The 26,968-nt window shown below is 33.0% G+C and overlaps 2 long non-coding RNA genes across 3 annotated transcripts; one reads left to right on the top strand and one right to left on the bottom strand.

Moving 5' to 3' along the window:
• Positions 1–1,076: 1,076 nt before the first annotated feature.
• Positions 1,077–2,632, bottom strand: LOC143242761 (uncharacterized). The gene is made up of 2 exons (XR_013023208.1): positions 2,574–2,632; positions 1,077–2,428 (listed from the first exon to the last, which is right to left on the bottom strand). It is a non-coding gene; the product is annotated as an uncharacterized LOC143242761 (long non-coding RNA).
• Positions 2,633–9,785: 7,153 nt separating this feature from the next.
• LOC143242855 (uncharacterized) lies at positions 9,786–23,062 on the top strand. 2 transcript variants are annotated; one of them, XR_013023338.1, is made up of 3 exons: positions 9,786–9,917; positions 21,453–21,522; positions 22,845–23,062. It is a non-coding gene; the product is annotated as an uncharacterized LOC143242855 (long non-coding RNA). The 2 variants fall into 2 exon arrangements; XR_013023339.1 differs by lacking the exon at positions 9,786–9,917 and adding an exon at positions 20,263–20,830.
• Positions 23,063–26,968: the final 3,906 nt, after the last annotated feature.

Genomic DNA, 26,968 nt, shown 5'->3' with positions numbered 1-26,968 from the left:
TTCAGTTTCTGGTTTGTCTGCTGAAGTTTCTGTATTGTGAAATGTATCAGAAAAGAGACACTTTATATGTTTCTGAATATGATAATTATGAACAATAAATATTACATCATTTTTATTGTAATATCTGTTGCTTTTCAAGAACTTATTTCTATGTATATAAATATTTTACTTTGAATTATATGGACGTTTGTCCAGCCTAATGGCCATGATAAGACCCTCACACAACACAATGTTTTTCCACTGTAATTGGTTCCTTAGAAAGATGGTGAGCTTAAGTTCAGATCAACCATCTTGCAAACTATTCAAAGACCCTTAAGACTCTTGTTTCTTAACTTCTTTACTATATGTCCAAAGTAAATGTAATTGTTTTTCCTCATAAACATATCATTCACTTTTGAAATTAATGCAAAGTTCAGGATTGGTTTTAGATGTTGTTTGGAGTTTGTTGTTGTTCAAAAATATCTGCTTTGCACATTTTCTGCTTTTACAGAAAAAAATAAGATGCCTTTCTTTGAATATTTGTATTATTTGTCATTACATTGTTTTACACAGTCACCTTAATGACCTGTATATTACTGTGATACATTACAGAAAACAGTTGTCTATTATCATAGGTACTGTACTGTTTACTGTGGAATGATCATGAATTTTCTTGTACCAAATATGTTTTCTGTGATGCCATGAATATAACTAACCACAAGTAGATACAATGTTGTGTGACAGAAAATAAAACACTAATAGTTTAGACTTTGGTCATAAAGTTTTGTAAGTGGTTGACTAGAATGGTTACAATGACAATTCCATGTATTATACACAGGCAAATTAGGAATAAAATGAAAACTTCCAATATGTAAATATATTTAGCACCTTATAAGTGCACCTACTGCACAGCAGAAAGTCTGTAGTTTTCTTTTGTTACTTAGCAACATGACACAATTCATTGATTAAGCATTATGTGACCTAAATGCACTAGCTTTTCTATATACTGTAATATGTAAATTTAACTGATTTTTACCAATAATTATTCTATGAATATGACATGAAATGACTTCATAAATAATCTTTAAGCAGAGCAGTTTGAGACTACTTCTTTTATTAACTTTTTCATATACTTGTTGGTTACATCCAACATGCATCTTCTCAAAGAGATTAACCTTTTTACTTTAACATTTTAACTAAATATTCATTTACCTCTGTACTAGGTAATGTGATAACCAATGCTCAGGTATAATGGGATCAGAATACATACAGAAAGTTCAGATGAGAAACAGTTGGTTGTCTCATTACTCTATGAACTTGCATCCAATTTAGGGACAACTTCGTTCTCAGGAGAGACTGGCTACTTTTTGGCTGTATCATGAGGTGTTATTCAAATTTACCTTAGTATCTTCCTCATCTACCAAATAATGGGTACAAATACCCACAAGCAGTTACAATACTTAATTGGTCAAATCTTTTGTGATCGTGGGCAAGAACTTACAACAAAAACTACTCTGATTATCCATTGGTCACAACTAGATATAGTGAATCATCACTCTTCTCTTGTAGCTAATCTCATATTCTTGTTATCGATATTTGATCTAAGTGCCATCTTGGTTTTTCAGGGAAAATCAAGTCATCTGCAGCTTCAGGACATACTTGTGGCATCTTCAAGCTGTCAAAGATTCTTCCCGGTTCTGTTTAATTAATGCAGCGTCCAAGAGGGCATAATCCTTTTACTTTTATAGAGTCACCTTGTTGTGGTCTAAACATACAGCTGAAAGTTTCTTTACATGTTGCTCTCGAGTCATCTTCATCAGGGGCGTAGATTCTGGGGGGATGGGGGTATTCATCACCCCTTCATTTTAGGTGAGGGGTATGGTGCATACAATCATCCGCCCTTACAGGTTGGTCTGTTGAATTGTTTTATTGTTCCACAAGTCTACAAATTGTGTTTGTTCTTGTGATTCTCGTGTACTTACCAATCGAATTACATAATTAAGCAGAGATGTAGGCTTTTGCACTCTCCTTACTACATACGATTATGTGAGAAATTTAAAATATATAAGGATGCCTCACAATGTTTACAGACAATTGAAACCATATGTTAGAGATTGCAAATAAAGCTATAACAGACGAAACTGCGGCCTACAGCAGCGGATATGGTCAATCTAGCAAAACATTAGGCTTCTCCGTCATGGGTTATCATTTCAAATTTACCTTTGGTAGAAGAATCTGTATGTACACAAACAACGAGAATTTGTATTTCTCGTTGCTCTAACTACGTTACATTCTGTTTTCATATATTGTTTCATTTCACGTTAAACACTACGTTACATTCTGTTTTCATATATTGTTTCATTTCAAAATGTTCCTTAGTGTTTCACGTTAACTATTAGGATTATTTCTGGCTCGAAAAATAGCAGTTACTAGGAGCATCACCAGGTGACTGAAAAAAGTATTAAAATATATTAAACATACAATAGAAGATTTACATTTCAATGAAAGATTAATAATAAAAAGATAAGAAAATATATATATAGGTTATTCTAAAATTCTTATAAAAGCTAAGTAACTGGTAAATAAATACATACACAAATACATCTAATTGGAGAACCACCTCACGTGCAAAAACTAATACTTCTTAAACGTCACCGTATCGAAGCAATTTAACGGATATTCAAAAAAAAGGAACACAAAAATTCGAATGGAGAGTGAAGTTTAGGAATATAGCTGCAAAAGTGTTAGAAGAAGCAATTATCCGTATAAATAAGTTGAACAAAACACAAAAAAACAAACTAATCAAGAATTATTAATATAAACAAAACAAGGTAAAAAAAATTGATTTATATTTCACTAAATTCTCTAGAGGGAATTAGCTGGTAAAAATATACCTTAGATTTTGTAAGCAATTACTGATTTCGTTTAAGTTTAAAAGGCGTAAAACAACTAAGATAATGAATTAATGCAAAATAACCTTATCATCGTATTCTTTCGATAATCTCGACAAACGCTTTAAATGTTTCCATTAAATAAAAGAATGGTTGTTATCTAAATAATGAATTATTATAGATCTAAGTTGTTATTTAGATAAGCCATGAACAAACGACTTCTCTGGAAAGAGTTTTTCCAATGTCAATGGTCGAACTCAAAGGATTGTTTGTGAATAAATAACTTACGTCAAAGCTACCAACTAAACATCCATTATGAGGATGAAGATCTTTAATTATTTAATATAAGAAAGTGAGTCGAGGACAGTAAATTCATTAAATGTCAATAATCTGAGAATAATTATAAATAATTTGGCCGTTTTATATCTGAGCGTTCTGATTGCAGAAAGTATCGGGGCCTTATGATTTGTTTGTTTGTTTGTTTTATTAATTTTGCGCAAAGCTAAACGAGGGCTATCTGCTCTAGCCGTCTCTAATTTAGCATTCCGTAATTGTTTGACAATATCTATCTCTTTCGGATTGTTTCTTGACAGTTTGACTTACAGTTTTTGATTACAATTTCCGCAGTATTTTTACTCTCTTGTTCAATCTGTTCTTTTGTAGTTGAATTTTTCTCTTTGGAATTATCTTAACTTAAAACTTTTACTGAAACATGTATGTTAAGTGTTTTTGCAAGTATATTTTCCATGAGACGATAACAAAAAGCTAGCAACGAATTTAAATTTCTTTTTCACCGAGACACAATACAACTTCGAATTGATTGACAGTTTGTGTTTTGGAGACAATATTATAGGAAATATTATACATCAAACAAGGTTTTTCAAATACTGCAATTTTAACATTATTATGAAAAAAGGTGCAGATTTGGCTTAACTTTAGACAAACAAAGTTTTGTTGAAATATATATATATTTGTTTTACTGGGATCAAATAAAACCAATGGCTAGCGACAAGCCTAAAAACTTGGATTATGTGCATAAAAGCTTCAAAAAAAAAAGTAAAATATTTCTATTTCTCAATTGTCTAGTATTAAGAGAACAGGCAAAATCTTTTAATAGTTCAGTGAAAAAAAAATCCACATTATTTATTTTGTCTGTAGACCGCTTCTTCGTCACTTTTATCATATTTACGTCAATTGCAAAACTTCAAAACAAGTATTCAAAGTGTGGAATTAAAACCCATCCCAACTTCAGTTACTTCCTTCGACAAAACATCCATAATAAAGGTTTCTCAAGCAATTTTAATTCAAAATCGGGGAAAATAAATCTTCAAATAATTATTTCATATCAATACATTTCTTTCAACGCCTTAACTTCTATTTTTTAAGAACTAGATCTCTTATTTCTTTTCAAGCATGAAACAAAGTCAGGTGTTTTTGCCAAAACGAAGCAGTTGGTTTATCTTTACGAAAGCAAACTGAACCTGAGTTCCATTTCAACCTTTAACTTAATTAATCTACATGCCGTGATGATGACAATAATTATATAGTTGTAAACTTCCAATATTATATCCACCACGATGAAATAAATCAAATGATTTATTGGAGAACAATCGTTACAGCAACATTTCCTTTCTGGCTGTTATATAAAACCTCATTACGTCTAAAACATCTAAATAACTGGTGTAATAGTTTTAGAGGTAAAGCATTTATTTGTTTGTTTTTGAATTTCGCACAAAGCTACTCGAGGGCTATCTGTGCTAGCCGTCCCTAATTTAGCAATGTAAGACTAGAGGGAAGGCAGCTAGTCATCACCACCCACCGCCAACTCTTGGGCTACTCTTTTACTTATAAAGGATCAAAACGTAGAAAGCAAATCATATTTATTGCAGGCCTAAAATATTGAATACGAAGGAAAATCTTGTTCAGCATCTCGTTGCGATCTAGCAGATATGTTTCTTTAATAAATGTATCTCAGACAAAACAAAAATTATGAAAGGTCTTGGCATATTTTTTTAAAGAAATGCATCTCTGTTTCGTAATTCATTAAATATGTTTTATCTTTGTTATTTCCAATGGTTCACAGATATACACTGCTGGCCAAATAGAAAAAATATGCATTTTGCGTTATCAGACTCAACCACTTATTTGAGTAAAGCTTCGAAATATGAAAATAAGAAAAGGGAAAATAAAAACAACTTTTTTAGCAATTAATAGGGAAAATGTGAACAAAATTAAATTAGCCTAAATACTAGCTGGTCAAAAGTTTAAGACTTTACTGAAACGAAGCGTTAATCGGTAAACACATAACGAAATTCAATCATTTGTGTTCAAGCATTAGCATTTTCAGCATCTAACACTAATATCTTCTGTGTTATTTTGAGTAAAAACATGGCAAAGGCTAAAAGTTGACAGAGTTTGAACATGGCAGGAGTGTCGAACTGCAAAAGCAAGGTCTCTTTCAACGTGCCATCACTGATGAGATTGGACGTAGTTAAACTGCTCTTGCAAATTTCTTAAAACATGCTGAGGGATTCCGGAACGAGAATTTTAAGTTGTCGGCTCAAGAAAATTTCGTTGGCGTTGAGCAAGAGGATTCGACGGGTTGTACGGCAAAACACCAGCCGATCGTCGAACCAGATTAAGGTCCTAACGAATGTAGAATGCAGCTCAAGAAAAATAAGACGACATCTATGAGAGAAAGGCTTCAAAAACCATAAACGTCTTTAAAGGCCACGCCTCTTTTCACATTACGAAACACATTGGTTAAATTTTGCTGAGAAGCACCAAACATGGGACGTAGAAAATGGACGAAGGTTTCGTTCTCTGATGAGAAAAAATTTAACCTCGATGCCCCAGATGGGTTTCAACGTAACTGGCACGATAAGGATATCCAACCAAAGACATTTTCTGCACGACACAGTGGAGGAGGTTCCATCATGATCTGGGGTGCTTTCTCCTTCCATAGAGCATTGGAGCTTCAGGTTATACAGGGGCGTCAAGCATCAGCTGCCGACATTGGCTTGTTCAAGAGAGCATCCTTATTGACTGAAGGTCCTCACTTGTGTGGAAATGACTGGATCTTTTAGTAGAACAACGCTGTAATCCACAATGCTCGCAGGACAAAGGACTTTTTCATAGCGAATAACGTGTTTCCTTTGGGCCATTCAACGTGTTCGCTCGAATTGAACCCCATTGAAAATGTTTTGGGGTGGATGGCAAGGGAAGTCGAAAGAAATGATCAACGTCAATTCCAAACAGTGCATGATCTTCGTGAAGTCATCTTCACCACTTGGAATAACATTCGAGCCAGTCTTCTGCAAACGCTTATATAGACCATGCCAAAGTGAATGTTTGAAGATATTCGCAATGACGACCGTGCAATTCTACTGAGACCTCTTGTTGAGCATTTAGGGTTAGGTCATACGATGTTTATATTATTTCAAGGTTTAATGTCAGTGCTTAAGTTGTTAAAGAGGCTAAATATTTCGTTAGAAATTTCTGGCATAAAATGGTATGTCGGTAGGAGGGATAAGGATGAATTTAATATATTGTAAGTGTTTGCCCTTTAATAAAAGTGAGGTAACTGTTAATTTTAAGTGACAATAATAACAGTTGCACTTATGATGATGTCATACCAAAGGTTGATACGACATAATTATTAAAAGTCATAATCTACCTAGAGTAGAAGTTGTTGTTATTGTATTTTGAATTTAATTATTTAGTACATTAGATTCCTAAATAGATGTGAAAGTTAGTTTAAATGCTACTTAATTATGTATAAATCATCATTTTCATTTTATTTTAGAGGAGTCTGAAACAATCACTTACATCCGGTGCGACCTACAAGAAAAGTCAATTCCTCCAGAGGCTGTGATAACCAAAAGGTATGCATTCTGAAGTAAATCATGACTCTTAGGTCAAGTGGTTGTCAAGGCGCTCTACTCACAATCTGCGAGACGCTGATTTGAACTCTCGTCACACCAAACACACTCACCCATTTAACCGTGGGGAAGGACTAAAATATGACGGTCAATGTCTCTATTCGTTGATAAAAGAGCAACCGAATTGTTGTCGTTTGTTGGTGTTGACTAGGTGCCTTTTCGCTGGTCTATAACTGCTTTAAAAGTTAGCGCAGAGAGCCCACGTGTTGTTTCGCGCAAAATTCAAAACAATCCAAGGAAACTTTAGCAGTTAATATGTCATGAAAACTAACTCGGTGTCGAACAAACCTTTTAAAGCTATAAAATATTACGTATTTTTCTTAATCAATAGGCCCGGCATGGCCAAGCGTGTTGAGGCATGCGACTCGTAATCTGAGGATCGCGGGTTCGCATCCTGGTCGCACCGAACATACTTTTCCTTTCAGTTGTGGGGGCGTTATAACGTAGCTGTCAATCCCACTATTACTTGGTAAGAGAATAGTCCAAGTGTTGGCTGTGGGTGGTGATGACTAGCTGCCCTTAGTCTAGTCTTAACTGCTAAATTAGGGACGGCTAGCACACATAACCCTCCAGTAGCTTTGTGCGAAATTAAAACACAAACAAAACTTTGTTCCTTTGCTGCTAGGCAAAGAATTTTATAGAGTTTGTGTTGTTGTTGTTTTATATTGTCTGAAGAAGTTTTCTGATCTATATATTATGTTTGTAATCAATTACAAAGCTACAAAATTCGGTATTTATTCTCAGCCCATCATGGATATGAAACCTTGTCCACAAGAGTTGTAAATCCAGAATACATACCACTGTGTCACAGAGGGTTATACTCTACATACCACTGTGTCACAGAGGGTTCTACTCTACATACCACTGTGTCACAGAGGGTTCTACTCTACATACCACTGTGTCACAGAGGGTTCTACTCCACATACCACTGTGTCACAGAGGGTTCTACTCCACATACCACTGTGTCACATAGGGTTCTACTCCACATACCACTGTGTCACAGAGGGTTCTACTCTACATACCACTGTGTCACAGAGGGTTCTACTCGAGCTACCCAATTTGTATCAGTTATTTATTTTATCTTCAGCTTGAGTTAACCTTTAAAAATATTCAAAACCAGACAGTATGGAAGAAATTTTTAAATGTTTTTATATGTATACTTGTCTTTATTTTATTTAAAAGTAAACATAAAACATATTCCCTGTTACGTTATCAATTATAAAAATATATTATGATTGTGAATGAAATGCCCACTAGTATACAAACCAGGTATTTTACATAAAAGTAGCCATTTTTTTCTATATAATATTTGAACAAGTGATTGTTCACTCTAATCTTATTACACTACTGACAGTGTTACCTTCACCATTTCAAGGGCCTACTGCACTTTATGTATGTTACGACTATGTTTAAATTTATATGTCAGTTTTACATTTTTTCCTTTAATAATTCGCAAAATGAAAACTCTACAAATTCGTCACAATAAAGAAACATTTTTTTGTATTTTTCGTCAGTTCATGAAATAAAATATGGTATTTCACGAACTACTTCACTGAATAATACTTCGGCAGGATGTTCAACACAGGTCTGAGACTGGGAAAAGTCTCTCATGGTATAAACACCATTTTTTTAAGAATCTATAGAAGTAATCGGTCTTTCAACACAAGATGTGAAGGTATGTTGAGGTGTAATTGTTGTTCTATTTATGTGTTTATCAGAAAAATTCCCACATAGTGTACGGTCAGTTGAGAACTCACATGCGATTTTACTATCAATATAAAAATGAACAAACCAAATAATTCTTGTGGCTATTTGTTGTTAAGCACAAAGCTACACATTGATCTATCCTATTTGTTAACACCCCAGAATGACTGAATCCCGAATCGTAAAACTGTAAACTCATATGATAACCAATGACTCAAGGAAGGTATATATAGTTTTATCTCGTTACGAGAAATAGTTTATATCTTTATAGAAGTGACCCTGAAAGAAAACTAAAGTTTACAAAAATGAAATGAATTAACAGCTTTAATTAATATTCTCAAATTCAAACTAACGTATACAAATTAACGACAAATTATAACGATTGAATATAAATAAGTAACACTGGTTTATATATGACAAAATAACATGTGTTAGGTGCCTTTAATTCATTGTAATAAGTAGGAAGTAAAACATGTCGATCCACCAATATAACGTATGATTTCATAATACTGAGATGTCATCGTTATGGTTCAGAATATTTTGAAAACAATTTATGTTTGATACTATAATATAGAGTCAGTACTTTACAACGGATAATTATAATAATTGACAAAAATAATGAAAAATGAGTCTCACACTCACTTGTAAGTGAAACTAAATCAGAATGAAAGATTGTGAAAATACTTTAAAACACCTAGTGTAATAATGTTGTGGAGCATTTCTATACAGTATACAGAAGACACAATAAGAATGACGTTGAAATCCCACTATTCGGTTAATAAGAGTTGTCCAAGAGGTGGTGGAAGACGATGTTGACTAGTGTATCATATCAAAACTAGAAACAGTTAATTCTAGTTTAAAATTATGTGTAGTTTTATTTTTATACGAGATAACAAAAGTTACCGAACTTTCTCAACAAGAAACTAAAATGTAAAAGTGTAATTTTACTCTCGTGAACACATGGTGTTCATGTCTCACCTGTTGGTTAACTGTAATTATAACTTATTTTGTCAGTACAAATACTCTATAGTAACATTTCTCTCTCTTTAAAATGTGTCAGCTGTTTGTTTGTTTCCTTCAATACGTTATATAATAGACATTTTTTTAGTTCGGAAGATGTTATACAAGACATTTAAACATTCTTACATGTTTACTTGTTTACATTTCGTTAAATATTAAATATGAGCATTCTCTATTGTGTTATAAATTACAAAATACAAAATTATAGTTAATAATATGTCCACCAGAGTCTACATTCCAGACATTTTACATTCCAGTTGCTACTGATATCTACATGTTGTTGTAACCTACAGTAAGTTTCCAGGACAGATATATCAGTTGTATTTTATAACACAACAGTAACTGGCTACTTTACATTTCTCCATCTGCCTCTGATTCACACGTGAGTACAATAACAAAGTCTTAATGTTAATATTATATTTTTCCTAAATTTTAATGGTTCATCTGTGATTCAGCAACAAGTGTGAGAACTTACAAATCTATATTTCGTTATTAGGTGCTTCAAGTTGATTCTAATGATAAAACAATAACTCACTAAACACTCAAGCAAGAACATATTATTCTGATACATGAAAGAAAATTTAAGTTTCTCGCTACTCTGATGCCAGAAGGGTTGTTTTAAAACAATCACCAATAGTGGCATTATTTCAACAATATCTTCTTGTTCCTGTTCACAATGTCAACTAATTGTATTTTGTTCATATTCTGAACTGTTTGTTTTTTGTTATAATAATGAATTTTAAATGGCAGACTGTGATATTTTTTGACGTAAAGAAACGACATAAATATTTGAAGACCTTTGGCTTCCTTTTTAAAAATTAGCTAGATCTGTTTAAAACATACTGTAAGGACTTTGAACAGAAACATGAAGAAAGCTAATAACGTAAGTTTCCAACTATATAGTCCCAAGTCCAAGGTCAACAAACAGTTAAATTTATTGGTAGTACCTTCACTAGTAGACTCACATGGAATGTTTACTTTTAAGAAGTATGCACCTAAATCAAATGTAAACTATCTTTACAAAATCGGCAGTTATCTGAACAGTGCAATAAATTATGTTAATATATGAAATGTGTGTTTGTTTGTTTGTTTTGGAATTTCGCACAAAGCTACTCGAGGGCTATCTGTGCTAGCCGTCCCTAATTTTGCAGTGTAAGACTAGAGGGAAGGCAGCTAGTCATCACCACCCACCGCGAACTCTTGGGCTACTCTTTTACCAACGAATAGTGGGATTGACCGTCACATTATACGCCCCCACGGCTGGGAGGGCGAGCATGTTTAGCGCGACGCGGGCGCGAACCCGCGACCCTCGGATTACGAGTCGCACGCCTTACGCGCTTGGCCATGCCGGGCCATGAAATGTGTGCAAGGTTGATATATGAATATTGTAACGTGCAGTATGTCAACTGTCTTTTGAAAATGTTCAAAGTCCTCTTAAATTATATTCAGATTATTCTATATTATCTGGGGCTGAGCGTTTTGTTCCCAAATGTAAGCGTGAGAACTGGATTTACTGGCTCATGGTGTTTATCTACGTTCGTGTAGGTGGGTCGTTAATGAAACCTCACCACTCTGAACCAACCAATCAAGAAATATTATGTATATAAAAACGGCTGGTATGGGTAGAGAAAGCACTTAATAATTTTCTCTACAAGTTGGTTTTATCGTCATTACAGATAATCAAGAAACATTACAATCATAGTTGTTATCTTTATAACCGTTACAGTTGAAATGTTTGTGCTTTCCTTGAACATTTTCCCACCTTTCTATATACGTAAATAATCATTGATGACGAAAAAACCCACTTGTAGAGAAAAATACATATGTAAAACAGCTGGTTTGGGTTGAGAAAATTTTTTACGTAGAGGAACGAACAACGTTTCAACCTTCTTCGGCCATCGTTATGTTCACAAAGAAAGAAAGACATAACTGACCGATAGATGACCACATGTTTGAAGGGAGTTGTGTAACTGAGTGTAGGAATATAAAGGGCGTGCTTAGATATTTGATTATATTTATTAATATAGGTGTAAAAATGTTTCATTCTATTGGTTTATTTTGGGCTTGAGTTCTTGTATAAGTAAGGCTACTTTAATTTTGCGTTTGTTTATGTTGTGTTTATTGGATTTGCAGTATTCGAAAACGTGTGAAGGTGACTTTTGTGTTCTTTGAATCTGGTTTCCATTTTTCTATTTGTTTCTCCAATATAAAAATCTTGACAGTTATCACAGGAACTCTAAAACCATGATAATAACCAAACGATATCTAGTGTGTGATTTTTCAACGATACAAATTTCGCTTTCTAAATACCGTTTCAAAAATAAAATTAATTTTATATTGAAAATTTTCTAATCCTTGATGTTTTCATTCTTGAATAACTTCGCATCTGACAACTAAGACCAACCCGAGATATCAACCAAAACACACAGAAAGAAAGTTTAACAGTAGATAGAAAAACGTTAGAGTTACCATGTATGTCCCGAAATATCGATTTGTAAAATGAAAATAAAATATCACTTTCTGACAGCATGATAATAAGAGTTATTCAATCAAGTACTTAAGATATGTACTTAGTATAATATTCATTAAAATTATATGATAAAGAAAAACTTTCTAATTAGATATAAATATTATATTACCCAATACTGTTTAATTATTAGTTACTTCAGCTACATTTTATTGGAATGTAAACTCTACTGAAACTTAACTATTATAGTTTTAATGAGATACACAGTTCTTAGAACATCGCAGCCAATCAGAATGACTCCATTAACAGCTGACGTCAAGAACCAAATTACAGTATTATAGAGACATGCAGAGAGATAAACACTGAGCCAGTAGGAAACTGTGAGTGAATATTTGTTATTTATATGTAAAACATTTCTGTTAACGTGGCTCATGCAGTGGTGGAATAACTATAAAACTGTAAATGGAAGTTGTGTGATTAGAGTAGAATGGATGTAAGTAGTCAAAACTGTTTGAAAACCCTCACACACAGTTTACATATAACGGATATACACATATAGTTTATATACAAATAAATATTTGTTATTCATATGTAAAACATTTCTATTAACGTGGCTCATGCAGTGGTGGAATAACTATAAAACTGTAAATGGAAGTTGTGTGATTAGAGTAGAATGGATGTAAGTAGTCAAAACTGTTTGAAAACCCTCACACACAGTTTACATATAACGGATATACACATATAGTTTATATACAAATAAATATTTGTTATTCATATGTAAAACATTTCTGTTAACGTGGCTCATGCAGTGGTGGAATAACTATAAAACTGTAAATGGAAGTTGTGTGATTAGAGTAGAATGGATGTAAGTAGTCAAAACTGTTTGAAAACCCTCACACACAGTTTACATATAACGGATATACACATATAGTTTATATACAAATAAATTGTCTGGAACACACCTAGCTATTACAACATTAGAATAAACGAACCTCAATGAACGCTATTATAGCCACTACTTAGATATTTTAACACAAAAACACACAACACAGGTGTCTATATAGATATTTCATTTATTTCACTAAGGTATACAGGCTGCATAGATGAGTTTTCTACCCTAAATCATGTAGACGGGCTGTTTGTTACTTTGGTATACTATTAAAATTCTCACAAAGTTACACGAGAATTATCTGCACTAGTCGTCCCTAATTTAGCTGAGTGAGATCAGAAAAAAGGAAGATAATCATCACCATTCGCCGCCAACCGTTGGTTACATCTTAACTTACAAATTGTGGGATTGCCCATCTGGCCATACCGAGATTAACCGTCACTTGTAAAGCCTCTATGGATGAAAGGGCTTGCAAGATTTATCAGAGGAGGATTTATATTTTATAGGAATTTATATATTGTTCACAGTTCCAACTTTTAGAGAATTAAACTGAATAGGATTCTGAATATAATTACAATAAAAAAAAACGTATCGTTATATCACAGTGTAAGAATATGTTTCGTATAAACTAACAGGTCCGTTATAATTCTGATGATACTTCTGTATGAGAGACGTTTAATAAAACACTAAATGACTTCCTGTACTTGTTTGTTTGGTTTGTTTGGGAATAAAGCACAAATCTATTCAATGGGCTATCTGTGCTCTGCCCACAATAGGTAACGAAACCCAGTTTTTAGCGGTGCTTCCTGCACTTTAACAGGTTGGTTCTGTTTCAAGTTACGGAGTTAAGACAATTACATATAACATGCTATACAATCAAACTAAGAAACTAATTATCCGTATAATAATGATACAGTACACAGACTGCCAGCTATCAGACATAACACTATCTTTGGATTAGTAAATAAAAACTTACTAGTCTTTTAAAATGTACTATTTTACTCTTTTCTATGTGTCATGTAATTTGTAAGAGAATTATATAGAGGTCTCCAAATTGCTGTAGAAAACAACGGCTAAGTGTCGAATCCACACAAACTGGAATCGCCTGTTTATGGAAAATTTTTTTAATAAGAATGTGCAGATGACCTCGTAACCCCCATAAGTGGAGGTTTCTCTAAATTCCATACCTCCATGTAGTATCATAAGCTTTCTAAAGGTCAAATAATGTTGACACAACATGTTATCAGTTGAGAAAAGCTTCTCAAGTCGAATCAGGTGGCCTAAAATAGAGGGCCAGAATCTATATTATAAGAAGAGGTGTTAGATTCATAGAATCAATATTAACTTCACATGTGAACAGGAAGAAAGTAATCAAATATCACTTCTTAACCTCAAAATTACAAGAACCGACACACAATTTAAAACAGAAATCCACCGAAAAATCACCCATACTGGACTATACATTCCTTGGGCCTCAGCACATGAAACAAAACAAAAACTCAACATACAAAGAAATCAAATAAACAGAGCTATAAAACTATGCTCATCAGATAAAATTAACGATGAATTAGACAAAATAAAACAATACTTCATGAACATCAATAAGTTTCCTCCACAAACCGTAGAAAACATTATACGTACACACCTAGTCAGAAAGCAAAATCAACCAACAAGAGTAAATACATTTCACGAATCAAAAATCACGAAACCATATACTGCTACATACCATATTTTCCCGACATCAGCAGACAAATAACCAACATTTGGCAAAACTAGTAACAAAATATGACATTCCAGTTAATACCAAATTTATTCAAAAGCCAGGCACAAAACTGAGGTCTATACTATGTAAAAACTACACTGACAAACACCACACCAACATTATTTATAAAATACAATGTGACAACTGCCACGACTTCTATATTGAGAAACAAGTAGAAAATGAAAACCAGATTCAAAGAACACAAAAAGTCACCTTCACACATTTTCGAACACTGTAAGTCAAATAAACACAACATAACCATAGAAAACACTCAAATACTAAATAAAGAAACAAACATAAACAAACGCAAAATTAAAGCCTTACTTGTACAACAACTTAAACCCAAAATAAACCAATACAAAGGAACGCCTTTATACTTATATTAAAAATAATAAAATAAATAAAATTATATATTCAAACATCTAAACCGCCCTCTAAATTCCGACACTCAGTTACACAACTTTTTTCAAACACATGGTCAGCTTCCGGTCAGTAACCTCTTTCCTTCTTTGTGAACCTGACGATGGCCGAAGAAGGTCGAAACGTTGTTCGCTTCTCCACGTAAAATATTTTCTCAACCCAAACGAACCGTTTTTAACATATATATTTCTCTGTATAAATATTATTCATCTGTTTTGTTCAACACATTGTTTTATTTCCTGATAAATCATTTAGAACACACTTAACCCTTGACCTTTCATTTACACTCCTCCATTTTCTTTTCTTGGCAGTTTGCCAGTACTCTTTCCAAACTATCGAAAGTCTTCTATATTATTCATGATACAAATATCATTATATATTAAGTTAGTGTCCGGCTTGTACAGCTGAAAGTCTGCGTGTTTACAACGCTAAAATGAGGGGTTTGATTCCCCTCTGTGGACCCAGGAGATAGCCAGATTTGGTTTTGCTATAAGAAAACACACACACACATTTTAAGTTATAAATATTTTTTCTGTCATAAATCACAAATTTGAAACTATTCATATCCAGCACTTTAAATATATAAATTTGTTTTATATTTCTAATAAAATTTCATCAGTCGCTTCACCATTTATCGTAAAAGAAACATCTTGAAATTAATGTTTTTTTATATTATTTAAACTGCAACGAGGACTAAAGAAAGTTCGCTTGGTCTGAAAAACATTTTTTTTTAATTATAGAAACTCATCGCTGTTGGAGAACAAATAATGATCGTACATTCTAGTTCCTCGTCTCTATAAATTATTAATGCCATACAAGATGGACAGTCAATCATTTTTTCTTAAAGGTAATTGGAAGGTGCTACTGACTGGTTTTATTCCCTGTGGTCAATAACTAAATATTAGGGATGGTGGAAAACAGTTTTATTGTTTCTTCCCTCACACAACACGTCTTATCAAGTTTATTTTGTCTTCAACGTCTTATGATTTTAAGACGTTACGTTTTGCTATTGTCGTTAAGTACTAAGGTAAGGTTGAAAACGTTTTACCTTCATTATTTTTTTTTTAATTCTTGAAGCTAAATTCTAAAACCGTTAACTCGATGCCTTCACATAGCCCCAGGGCCTGGCATGGCCGAGCGCGTAAGGTGTGCGACTCGTACTCTGAGAGTCGCGGGTTCGCGCCCGCGTCGGGCTAAACATGCTCGTTCTCCCAGCCGTGGGGGGTGTATAATGTGACGGTCAATCCCACTATTCGTTGGTAAAAGAGTAGCCCAACTGTTGGCGGTGGGTGGTGATGACTAGCTGCCTTCCCTCTAGTCTTACACTGCTAAATTATGGACGGCTAGCACAGATAGCACTCGAGTAGCTTTGTGCGAAATTCCAAAAATAAAAAATAAAAAAAATTACAAAGTCCCCTATGACACAGCGGTAAGTTTAAGTTGTTAGAACATTTAAAATCTGTGTATTATTCCCAAGACAGACAGACCAGTGTGGCTTTGTTTTACAACAAACAAATAAAGTCTTCAGATATTTATACAATTCCGTCATGTCAAAGAAATAAAACATTCTGTTGTTCATCTTTATTCTTATGAAACTCTTCAGAACCAGTGAATATTAGAAACATCACGACATGATTTAAACATATTGGTTATAATTATAGAAAACTAGATGTCCTTAATTTTACGTAACATATATGGTTATACTTTGGTTTTATTTGTAAAAAAAAAAAAGATTCCAATTAATCAACGCTACCTAAATTTGCTAGTAAAAGATTTAATAACTAGTTGATGAATGAGAGAGGAAATATTAATAATGACAAACGTCAGCTACAGCTACAAACGTCTGTGTTATCCTGTCTGTTAAACACCATATAATACCTTCAGCTACAAACGTCTGTGTTATCCTGTCTGTTAAACACCATATAATACCTTCAGCTACAAACGTCTGTGTTATCCTGTCTGTTAAACACCATATCATAACTTCAGCTACAAACTTCTGTGTTATCCTGTCTGTTAAACACCATATAATACCTTCAGCTACAAACGTCTGTGTTATCTTGTCTGTTAAACACCATATAATACCTTCAGCTACAAACGTTTGTGTTATCCTGTCTGTTAAACACCATATAATACCTTCAGCTACAAACGTCTGTGTTATCCTGTCTGTTAAACACCATATAATACCTTCAGCTACAAACGTCTGTGTTATCCTGTCTGTTAAACACCATATAATACCTTCAGCTACAAACGTCTGTGTTATTCTGTCTGTTAAACACCATATAATACCTTCAGCTACAAACGTCTGTGTTATCCTGTCTGTTAAACACCATATAATACCTTCAGCTACAAACGTCTGTGTTATCCTGTCTGTTAAACACCATATAATACCTTCAGCTACAAACGTCTGTGTTATCCTGTCTGTTAAACACCATATAATACCTTCAGCTACAAACGTCTGTGTTATCCTGTCTGTTAAACACCATATAATAAACACCACGTCTGTGTTATCCTGTCTGTTAAACACCATATACAAATACCTTCAGCTACAAACGTCTGTGTTATCCTGTCTGTTAAACACCATATAATACCTTCAGCTACAAACGTCTGTGTTATCCTGTCTGTTAAACACCATATAATACCTTCAGCTACAAACGTCTGTGTTATCCTGTCTGTTAAACACCATATAATACCTTCAGCTACAAACGTCTGTGTTATCCTGTCTGTTAAACACCATATAATACCTTCAGCTACAAACGTCTGTTATCCTGTCTGTTAAACACCATATAATACCTTCAGCTACAAACGTCTGTGTTATCCTGTCTGTTAAACACCATATGATACCTTCAGCTACAAACGTCTGTGTTATCCTGTCTGTTAAACACCATATAATACCTTCAGCTACAAACGTCTGTGTTATCCTGTCTGCTATATCGTGATGTAAAAGTTCAAATAGGAATTAATAATATACTCCTCATAGACACTGGATGCAACTTTTCGGACTTCCGTATATTTTGATTTCTCATGATGTCTCTCATGAATTCCTTGTAAACAGACATTAATGGTGTTTGACAAATGTGTAGAGAAACATGAAGGGGGAGGTCTAGAAATTAATGTACAAAACATTTCTTTAATGGAAATTTCCCCCCGCAGAGTGTGTAGCGCAGATAATATATTGCCCCCCGCTAATATGTATGTTTACCGATTTATAACGTTAACATCAGGGGTTCGATTCCCCTTGGTGGGCTCAGAAGGTAACCCGATCTTTAGAAAACACACACCCACTCACAGACCCATCAGGTGTAATTTTGTCGGTGGTGGAAGAAAAGTCTACACCTTTGTTCTTGTATCATTACATCAGGTTATGAATGTCTGACAGTTGGACTAAACCCGGTATATTCCGACAGTTAGGAAGGTGGGTGGTTTTTTACAAGCTGTCTAAGATTTCAAAAGTAGAGACAGCTAGCTTCGTAGGAAATTAACAAATGCAAAAAAAAACATATTAGTGCACTAAGACTCTTACAGATGGCGCAATTATAGAAACAAAAACAGTAATTAATGATGTATCGTTTTTTTTCTTGTTTAAGGTTTTTAAATAATCGAATGACACTTCAATTTTCGTACTGCCCTCTACCTTTTAAAAAAGCAATTTTTGAAGTTAACCTGAGAAGTTTTAACGCTTTAAGTTTCCAAGATGATAAATTCTAGAGGCTTGTACAATATTTACAACAATTGTTATATTTCTATAAAACATTTCAAAAGCAATTTCTAGTAAAATATTTTATTCGGAATTTTTATCATTATGTGAAAACAGAAATAACAAGTGGCATGTGATGTGTGAAGTAAATTATCGCGCTAACAGCTAAGCAAGACAGGATTCAATCAGTTATTAAAACTAAATTATCAGTAGGAACAAAAAGTATCATAAAAGTTTTATTTTTGGTAAATGTTAAATTTAGATGCTCATCATGGTTCATATTATAAGTACTATTGTATATTTTTAATATTCACTGCTTGTGAAGATTTTCTTGTTTCGTATCAATAAAGATATACGAAAAAATGTTTTGTTACTGTGACAGAACAGTATAAATATCTGAACACTTTGTTTGTTATAAGAACAAAGTCACAATGGTGTTTTTGTTGTGTAACTACTTAAACTTATGCTGTACTCCAGGGAGCTGTGTGAAGGTGTTGAGTCAGCCGTTTTAGAATTTAGCTTCATGAATTAAAAAAAGGCCCGGCATGGACAGGTGGTTAAGGCGTTCGACTCATAATAAATAATTAGATAAGAGTTTCACATGTTTGGAACTGTAGTGTATCATAAAACTGTACAAATGACTTCTGTCATGTGACAAACAAGAGTATGTCGTCACCCTGAACTAAGTGTATGTATACCGTCCTGATACGGCTAGGTGGTGAGTGACTCGAATTCTTTAGGTCACGAGTATGAATCTTCCCACTCATGAAACTTGTTTGCCCATTCAGCCAAAGAGGCGTTATAAGTAACGGTTGATCCCAGAATTTGTAAATAAAAAGTAACTAACAGTTGAGGAGGATGGTGATGGCTATTAGCCTTCCTTCTTATCTCACACAGGTAACTTAAGGACGGCTAGCGCAGATAATTCTCGTATAAATTTGTGGGAAGTTTAAGTCAAACAAAGAAACAGACAGCGTGTCAACATGATTAAGATACAAAAATCAGTTAGCCTGTATACTTATGGTTAAATAAATGTCTTTATAGACACCTGTGTGTTCTAAAGTTAAAATAACTACGTTTTGTCTATAATATTGCACATCGAAGCTCGTTTGTTCTAATGTTACAATAGCTACTGTGTTCCACACGATTTATTGATATATAAACCATTTGTGAATATCCATGAAACACAACTACTTACATGTTACTATCCATTCTACCCTAATCACACAACTTCATTACCACTTACAGTTTTAAAGTCTTTCCACCACTACATGAGCCACTTTAACAGAAATGTATCACATGTAAATAACAAATAATCACTCACAGCTTCCTATTGGTTCAATCTGTCTCTCTACATGTCTTTATAATATTGTAATTTGACACTTGACGTCAACTGTTAATGGAATCATTCTGATTGGTTGTGATGTTCTCAGAACTGTGCATCTCATTAAAAATACGACTATATAAGCTGAGTATCAGGACCATAGTCTAATCCTTTTTTCAGGTACAGGGCACACGACAGGCAAAACTTTCGGCGCCTGTCGTGTGAAAGTGGGTTTTCTCGGGGCACTCTCGTTTCTCCCCAAATCAAAATCTTCAGGCATTGGATTTCTAGATCCCAGCCTAGGCAACCTTTTTGCCAGACCCAGAATCGGGCCGTTTGATTTGATCTGAATTTGAATGAATTACATTCATGTTCACATCTGCCCAACTTTTTCCTTTCGGGACAGGTCCCTGCCTTTCTTTCCACTGCTGCCTTTGCCTCCACCCAAAAGAACATTTAGTGAGACATTCTCCACCCAAAAAGTCAAGAATAATAACGATAATTAATTTATTAAAATAGTAATAAAAAACAAACAAACCACCACTTAATAACAATCCACGAAAGGGGACGAAGAGGAACTACAAAGTTCCTGAACACCCCGGTTGGGGAGAGAACTCTTCTGATTTCTCTCTCTAAACTGAACCCCTGCCACGTTAGTTTAGTTAGTTTAGCATAGTCTAACTGTATATTTACACCCGATAAAACGTGGTTGAATTACCTAATAATTGAATACTCCTTGGTAATATAATTTTTATATCATGTTTGAGAGTATTTCTTTATAATAGTAATTATAATTAATATTAAAGAAAGTACAGATCTTAAATACTTATATGAATAATTATTTTTATCATGTTAACACAAACTAATATTTTGTTTTCATTTTATAAGTCAATATTTTACCACAGGCATGATAACTTCAACGTTTTTCTATTCATTGTTAAACTTTAATTCTGTGTGTTTTGGTTGATCGATCTGGTATTGTTCTTAGATATAAACTTTCTTTAATAAAGAAGTTTTTACTTTCATGTTTTATTAAGTTCGAGAAACCTCCAAGAAAAGAAAAAAATCGATATAAAATTATTTTTGTTGTTAAACGGTATTTACAAAATGTAATTTTTATCCTATAGAAATCTTTCATTAGATGTTGTCCAGTTATTGTAATGGTTTTAGTGTTCCTGTGGTAAATCGGGAACTTGTTTCTTCTGCAACTCTCTACTTCCGTTCATAAAAAGTACTTCTGTTCTAATATATCTGAAGCTAGTAAGATATAGAATTCATGGGCTGTACTAAGTGTCGATCTTTTATTTTAGGCTTTGTTAAAAGTCACATTTCTCTAACTGTATTAATACTGATTTTAACAGATCGGAGAAATGAAGACTACAACAATTATTATACTTTTGATGTTTACAACACTGTTGGAATCAACTCCAGGTGAGAGAATGAATTCTTTAACACTGAATTCATACAAACAGTTTAAATGGTATGATAGAAATATCAATTATAAGTTACGTTTGTCTGTATCGTTTAAGAAACTGCCACAATGTTTATTTCTTGTTACTAACGGAGGTTTGTAACATAATATTTAATGAAGGTAAGTTTATAACAACGACGTGTATCCAAACATTCGAATATTGTCTATAATGAAAGAATGTAAAAAACAATATACTTCTCTTGATGACTATATATTTGACAGCAATTTAAAGTGAGAAATTAAATTATTTCAAAATGATTACATGTGTGAAACAGCAACGCAGGGTGACACAACCGTGCATTTTTATAAAATTTGTTCTTATAACTTTTGAAGTAAATATTTTAATTTAAATTGCATTTGTTGCTACAACTGAATATCAAACTGATAGTAAGTAATATAGATAATAAAGTAACAGATAATTGTTAATTAACTAGTGTACAAAATAATAATTACATTAATACGACAGCTGTTTATATGATTGATCTTGTGCTGTGGTCGTGTTTGTTATGACATACAATCCACAACCGTGAGAACAATATACCGTATTTTATACAATGTAATACGCACATTTTTTTGTTTATATTTCTCATGAGTGTCCCAAGATAAGAGTGATGGGTTAAGACAAGAGGTTAACTTGGGATCTACTCAAATCGGCCTCTCATACAGATCATAATGTCATTACTTACTAACTACAAGTATCTTCAGTAGTATAAAACAATTGAACTAATATTGTCGATATACTGTGGAATATATTATGTCTTTACTCAGTAAATTGAAGAAAATCAAGGCTATATTAAAGTGTTGGTTGTAAAGTCAATTTTTTATTAGAATTCTCTGTCACAAATTAGGGTTCGTCTTCCACGCTGTAGCCTCTAATTGAGGCGTAAAATACAATATTTAGTGTATAAGGTAAGCAACGGAGAATCACTTTAATGTGTTTTTGCAGATAATTTTTATGTACTTTTAGTGACGCTACGGAAAGTTGCAATTTAATATAAGATACTGTTCTAGAAACAAAGTAGATTGGTTTAAAGATTAACAATAGATTTTACTGACAAACTCGTTAAATAACGTAACTGTTAAATATGACTATTTTTTTGTGACGTGTTCTGTAACATTAACGGTTGATCTTGATATTGACGTAATTTTAACAGTTTTATGAATATAATGTTTATTAGCTAGGCTTCACAAGTAGATAAACAGTGACGATTAAAAAATCATTATAAAATATTATAGGTGATATATATTCTAATGACGTTACTTTGTTTACTACCTGAACTAGAAGGGAATTTCCGAGATGACATCGCATGTGCAACAAATTTTGTTCATTGTGATGTTCCTCCTTCATATTGTTGTCGTAGTGGTAATGGAGTTGGAGTTGGAGGTGGAATCTTTAACTGGAACCCTGTGGTTTAAAGCGTAGAAGGAAGCGATATATTCTGAGGATATTTTAGTATCCATATGTAATTTTGTTATCAATAAAAATAAATAATTCTTGTTTTTGCTTGTTGTTAAACACAAAGCTAAGATCTATCTTAGTTCAAAACACTCAGGGAATCGAAACCCGGAATTTAGTAATATAAGTTCTCCACCTTACCAGTTGCTCAACGGAAAGTGTGTGTGTGTGGCTAGAATATTAATACTGTTAATATTCTAATTAACAGTATTCTATTAATAAGCTTTGTGTTGAGTTAAATGAATCAAAACTAAGGACTGGGTTAAAAACAGGAAATCAACACCTCTGATATTTATATGTTATAACCAGAAACAAGCCAAGACAGATGTAAAAAATGATATACAAATTGAAAAAAATGTGTAGAGACTAAAATGTGGGATATAAAATGTACTCTATATTTTGGAGGTGACTGAGGAACCTTACATCTGTCATTCTTATCCTGCATTCACCAGTCTCGCATAAAGTAATAAAATAAAATAATAGTAATAGAGATTAAAATAATATAAACTAGAAGAATGAGATGTCGGTGTTCAAACGACATATTACATATTAAGAATGGTTAAATATCACATTTTGTAACACATTTGTAATTAGTTTGTTGGTTCGGTTATGTAATAGTTTATATTAGTTGTCTTCCACGTACGTTGGAAGGTATTAAATCAATAATTACACAAATAATGAAATTTAACGTGTCAAATCAAGATAGTTTTTTATCTGGAAGTTTTTAACATGTTTCTGTTAATATTTTTGGAAACTTTCCAATAATTTGGTAAAAATTTCACATGTTCTAAATCATCAAAACTTTAATTCTGATGTTCATTTGGTCCCCCCACTCGAAGTTAATTTAGCTGATTATTGAAAATACAAATCTAATAATATTGAATGTGTTTACCAATTCTGTATTTGATTAAAATATAAGAAGTCAATATTTGTTGAGTTAAATTTCTTCACAAAAATTAGCTTCCGTCTGGTGTGTAGGAAGACAACTCTTGAAATAATAATTTTGTCAATGATAATAACACTATGATGCCTGTCTTTGTATCTCAGAACGGCTACTATGGGTATCAACACTTTTATTGATAAGAACAACGTTTCCTAGGTGATCTTCAGGTTAAGAGAGAATATCCTACTTTGTAGAACGACCGCTTATTACAACAAACAATTGTTGTCAAAGAAAATTTTCTGTTTAATTAGTTCAGTTTTGGCGCAAAATTACACGAGGGCTATTTATACTAGTCATTCCCAATTTTGCAACGTAAGACTAGATAATTACTCAAAACTCTTGGACTACTCTTTTACAAACGAAAATGCCCAACATGGCTGAAAGAGCGAGCATGATGGGTGGGATAAGGAATCGAACCCGCAACCTTCAAATTACGAGTCGATTACCTTAACCACTAAATCTCAGGCTTTTTAACACCAAAATTAAGTTGTAACATACAATAAGTATTAGTTTTTTTTATTCAAAATTTGTAATATAACTCCTAATTAAACGTAATTCTATTTTGAAATCAATAAAATAATTAAATCCTTGAACATTATGTCTAATCAGATAAGCGAATATTCGAAATAATGGTACTGGTAGTTTAGTGTTAAATATTTCCAAATGTTTATCTGATTTACGATATTCTATTTCTGTCTATTATTTTGGATGTATTCTGTTTTCAGAGGTACTGGCATTTAATCTATTGATGTTGCTTACAAATGGAAGAACTATTGGTCAGTTTGGTTTCAAACTTCTACTGATAAATAGCATTATTTATTCTACTAAAATTTACTACAGACCATTTCAAAGATGTTTTCTCAAAGGTATTTCTAACTAATTCGAGTTACAGATTTAGTTAAGTACAGAAGAAAATGCCAGCCTCAACTCTACATACTTAAAAGCTGACACCAATGTACTGTTAGTACTGACTGTCATGTATAGTATGGCTTCATCAAATATGAAACAATCAGCAACGGAAGTTCATGTTATACTATGGGATATATCGTTACATAAAAGTTCAAACAGGAATTAATAATATACCGCTTGTAGACAGTGAATGTGTTCAGATGTGGAAAGACGGAGGATGGGATGACTGGAAATTTAATGTAATGCACAAATCTTTCCCTCAATGGATATTTTCTCACAGACCCATCACATGTCGATGAAGGAAGAACATCTCTACACAACTGTCCTTGTATTATTACCCAAATTACACAACTGTCCTTGTATTATTACCCAGGTTACACAATTGTCATTGTATTATTACCCAAGTTACACAACTGTCCTTGTATTATTACCCAGGTTACACAATTGTCCTTGTATTATTACCCAGGTTACACAACTGTCCTTGTATTATTACCCAGGTTACACAATTGTCATTGTATTATTACCCAAGTTACACAACTGTCCTTGTATTATTACCCAGGTTACACAATTGTCCTTGTATTATTACCCAGGTTACACAACTGTCCTTGTATTATTACCCAGGTTACACAATTGTCATTGTATTATTACCCAAGTTACACAACTGTCCTTGTATTATTACCCAGGTTACGCAACTGTCCTTGTATTATTACCCAGGTTACACAACTGCCATTGTATTATTAATCATAGTGTTATAACTAAACTTGACAAATATCGAATTAGAATATATAACTGAATTTTACATAATATGTTATCCTGAAAACAATAAAGAAGATTGGTTTAGAAACAAATAGAAGGAGGTTTTTATTGACGAACCAAAAACTAACGAAAGTGTGAAATAATATTATATTTTGTGATGTGTTCAGTATCATCGTTGGTTGACCTGAGTACTGAAGTAATTTTAACAGTTTTATTGAAGTGATGTTTATTAGCTAGGTTCACAAATGGAGAAAGAGTGACGAATAAAATTCATTATAACACAATGACAAAGGATTTCATAATACTTATATATTATTGTTATGAATCAATATGTTTATTTATATTTCATATAACATTATGGAGTCAGTATTTTGTAACACGTAATTACAATATTTATGATAATACTGAAAACTGAATGTCAACTTTACTCATAAATATAATTTAAAGCAGTGCCATCTACTGTAAAAGCAGCGCCACTTACTGTAATAATAGAGAGTTTCTTATTTCATGAAATTAAAGCTGAACGACAGAATATTTTATTTCTCTGATATAACATAACGATAAAAATATGTTGTTGTTTTTCACAAGAATAAAGCCACACTGGTCTATCTGCTTTGTTCACTTGTGAATAATACACCGCATTTGAACGTTGTAACTACATAAACTTACCGCTATGCCATAGGAGACTATGTGAAGACGATGGGTTAGCTGTTTTAGAATTTAGTTTCATGAATTAAACAAATAGTAGAAGTAAAACGTGTGTATTGAACCCATCGTTGATTCTTAACGACAACAGCGACACTTAACGACTTGTGAATGAAAAAGGTTTGAATGAAGACAAAAACAATTCATATCATGTGAAGAAACACTAAAGCTGATATTGAATTACTTAACTCTGGGAAGAGAGCGATTGAAGAACAATACTTAACGTAACACTGATAACTTTCCACGCTTACATGGTAGATTCTAGAAGTTAATAAAGTATTTACAAAACAAACAGATTTTTAACAAACGTTGTTGTTTGCAGTTTATCGCTGAAGGACCTAGAGTAGGAACTGAAAATAGTTTACACATTACACATGGAAACGTTTCTTCAGACACTGACCACATGTATATAATTCGACATACATAAGTGTGAAATAGTACATTTTAAAGGATTTGTGAGTTTTCATTTACTGAACCAAATACAGTGTAATGTCTTATAATGGGTAGCAAGTTTAATGTGTTATTAGTATACGGATAATAAGTTTCTGAGTTTGGTTATACAGCAAGTTACATGTGATTATCTTAATGCCGGAACATGAAATAAAACCAATGTGTTAAAGTACAAAAAGCACTGCTT

The sequence above is a fragment of the Tachypleus tridentatus genome, unplaced genomic scaffold (genome assembly GCF_004210375.1).
Source record: "Tachypleus tridentatus isolate NWPU-2018 unplaced genomic scaffold, ASM421037v1 Hic_cluster_2, whole genome shotgun sequence".
Taxonomy (NCBI): Eukaryota; Metazoa; Arthropoda; class Merostomata; order Xiphosura; family Limulidae; genus Tachypleus; species Tachypleus tridentatus.
Note: the sequence above shows the minus strand (reverse complement) of the source record. Positions and strands in the feature narration are given on the sequence as shown.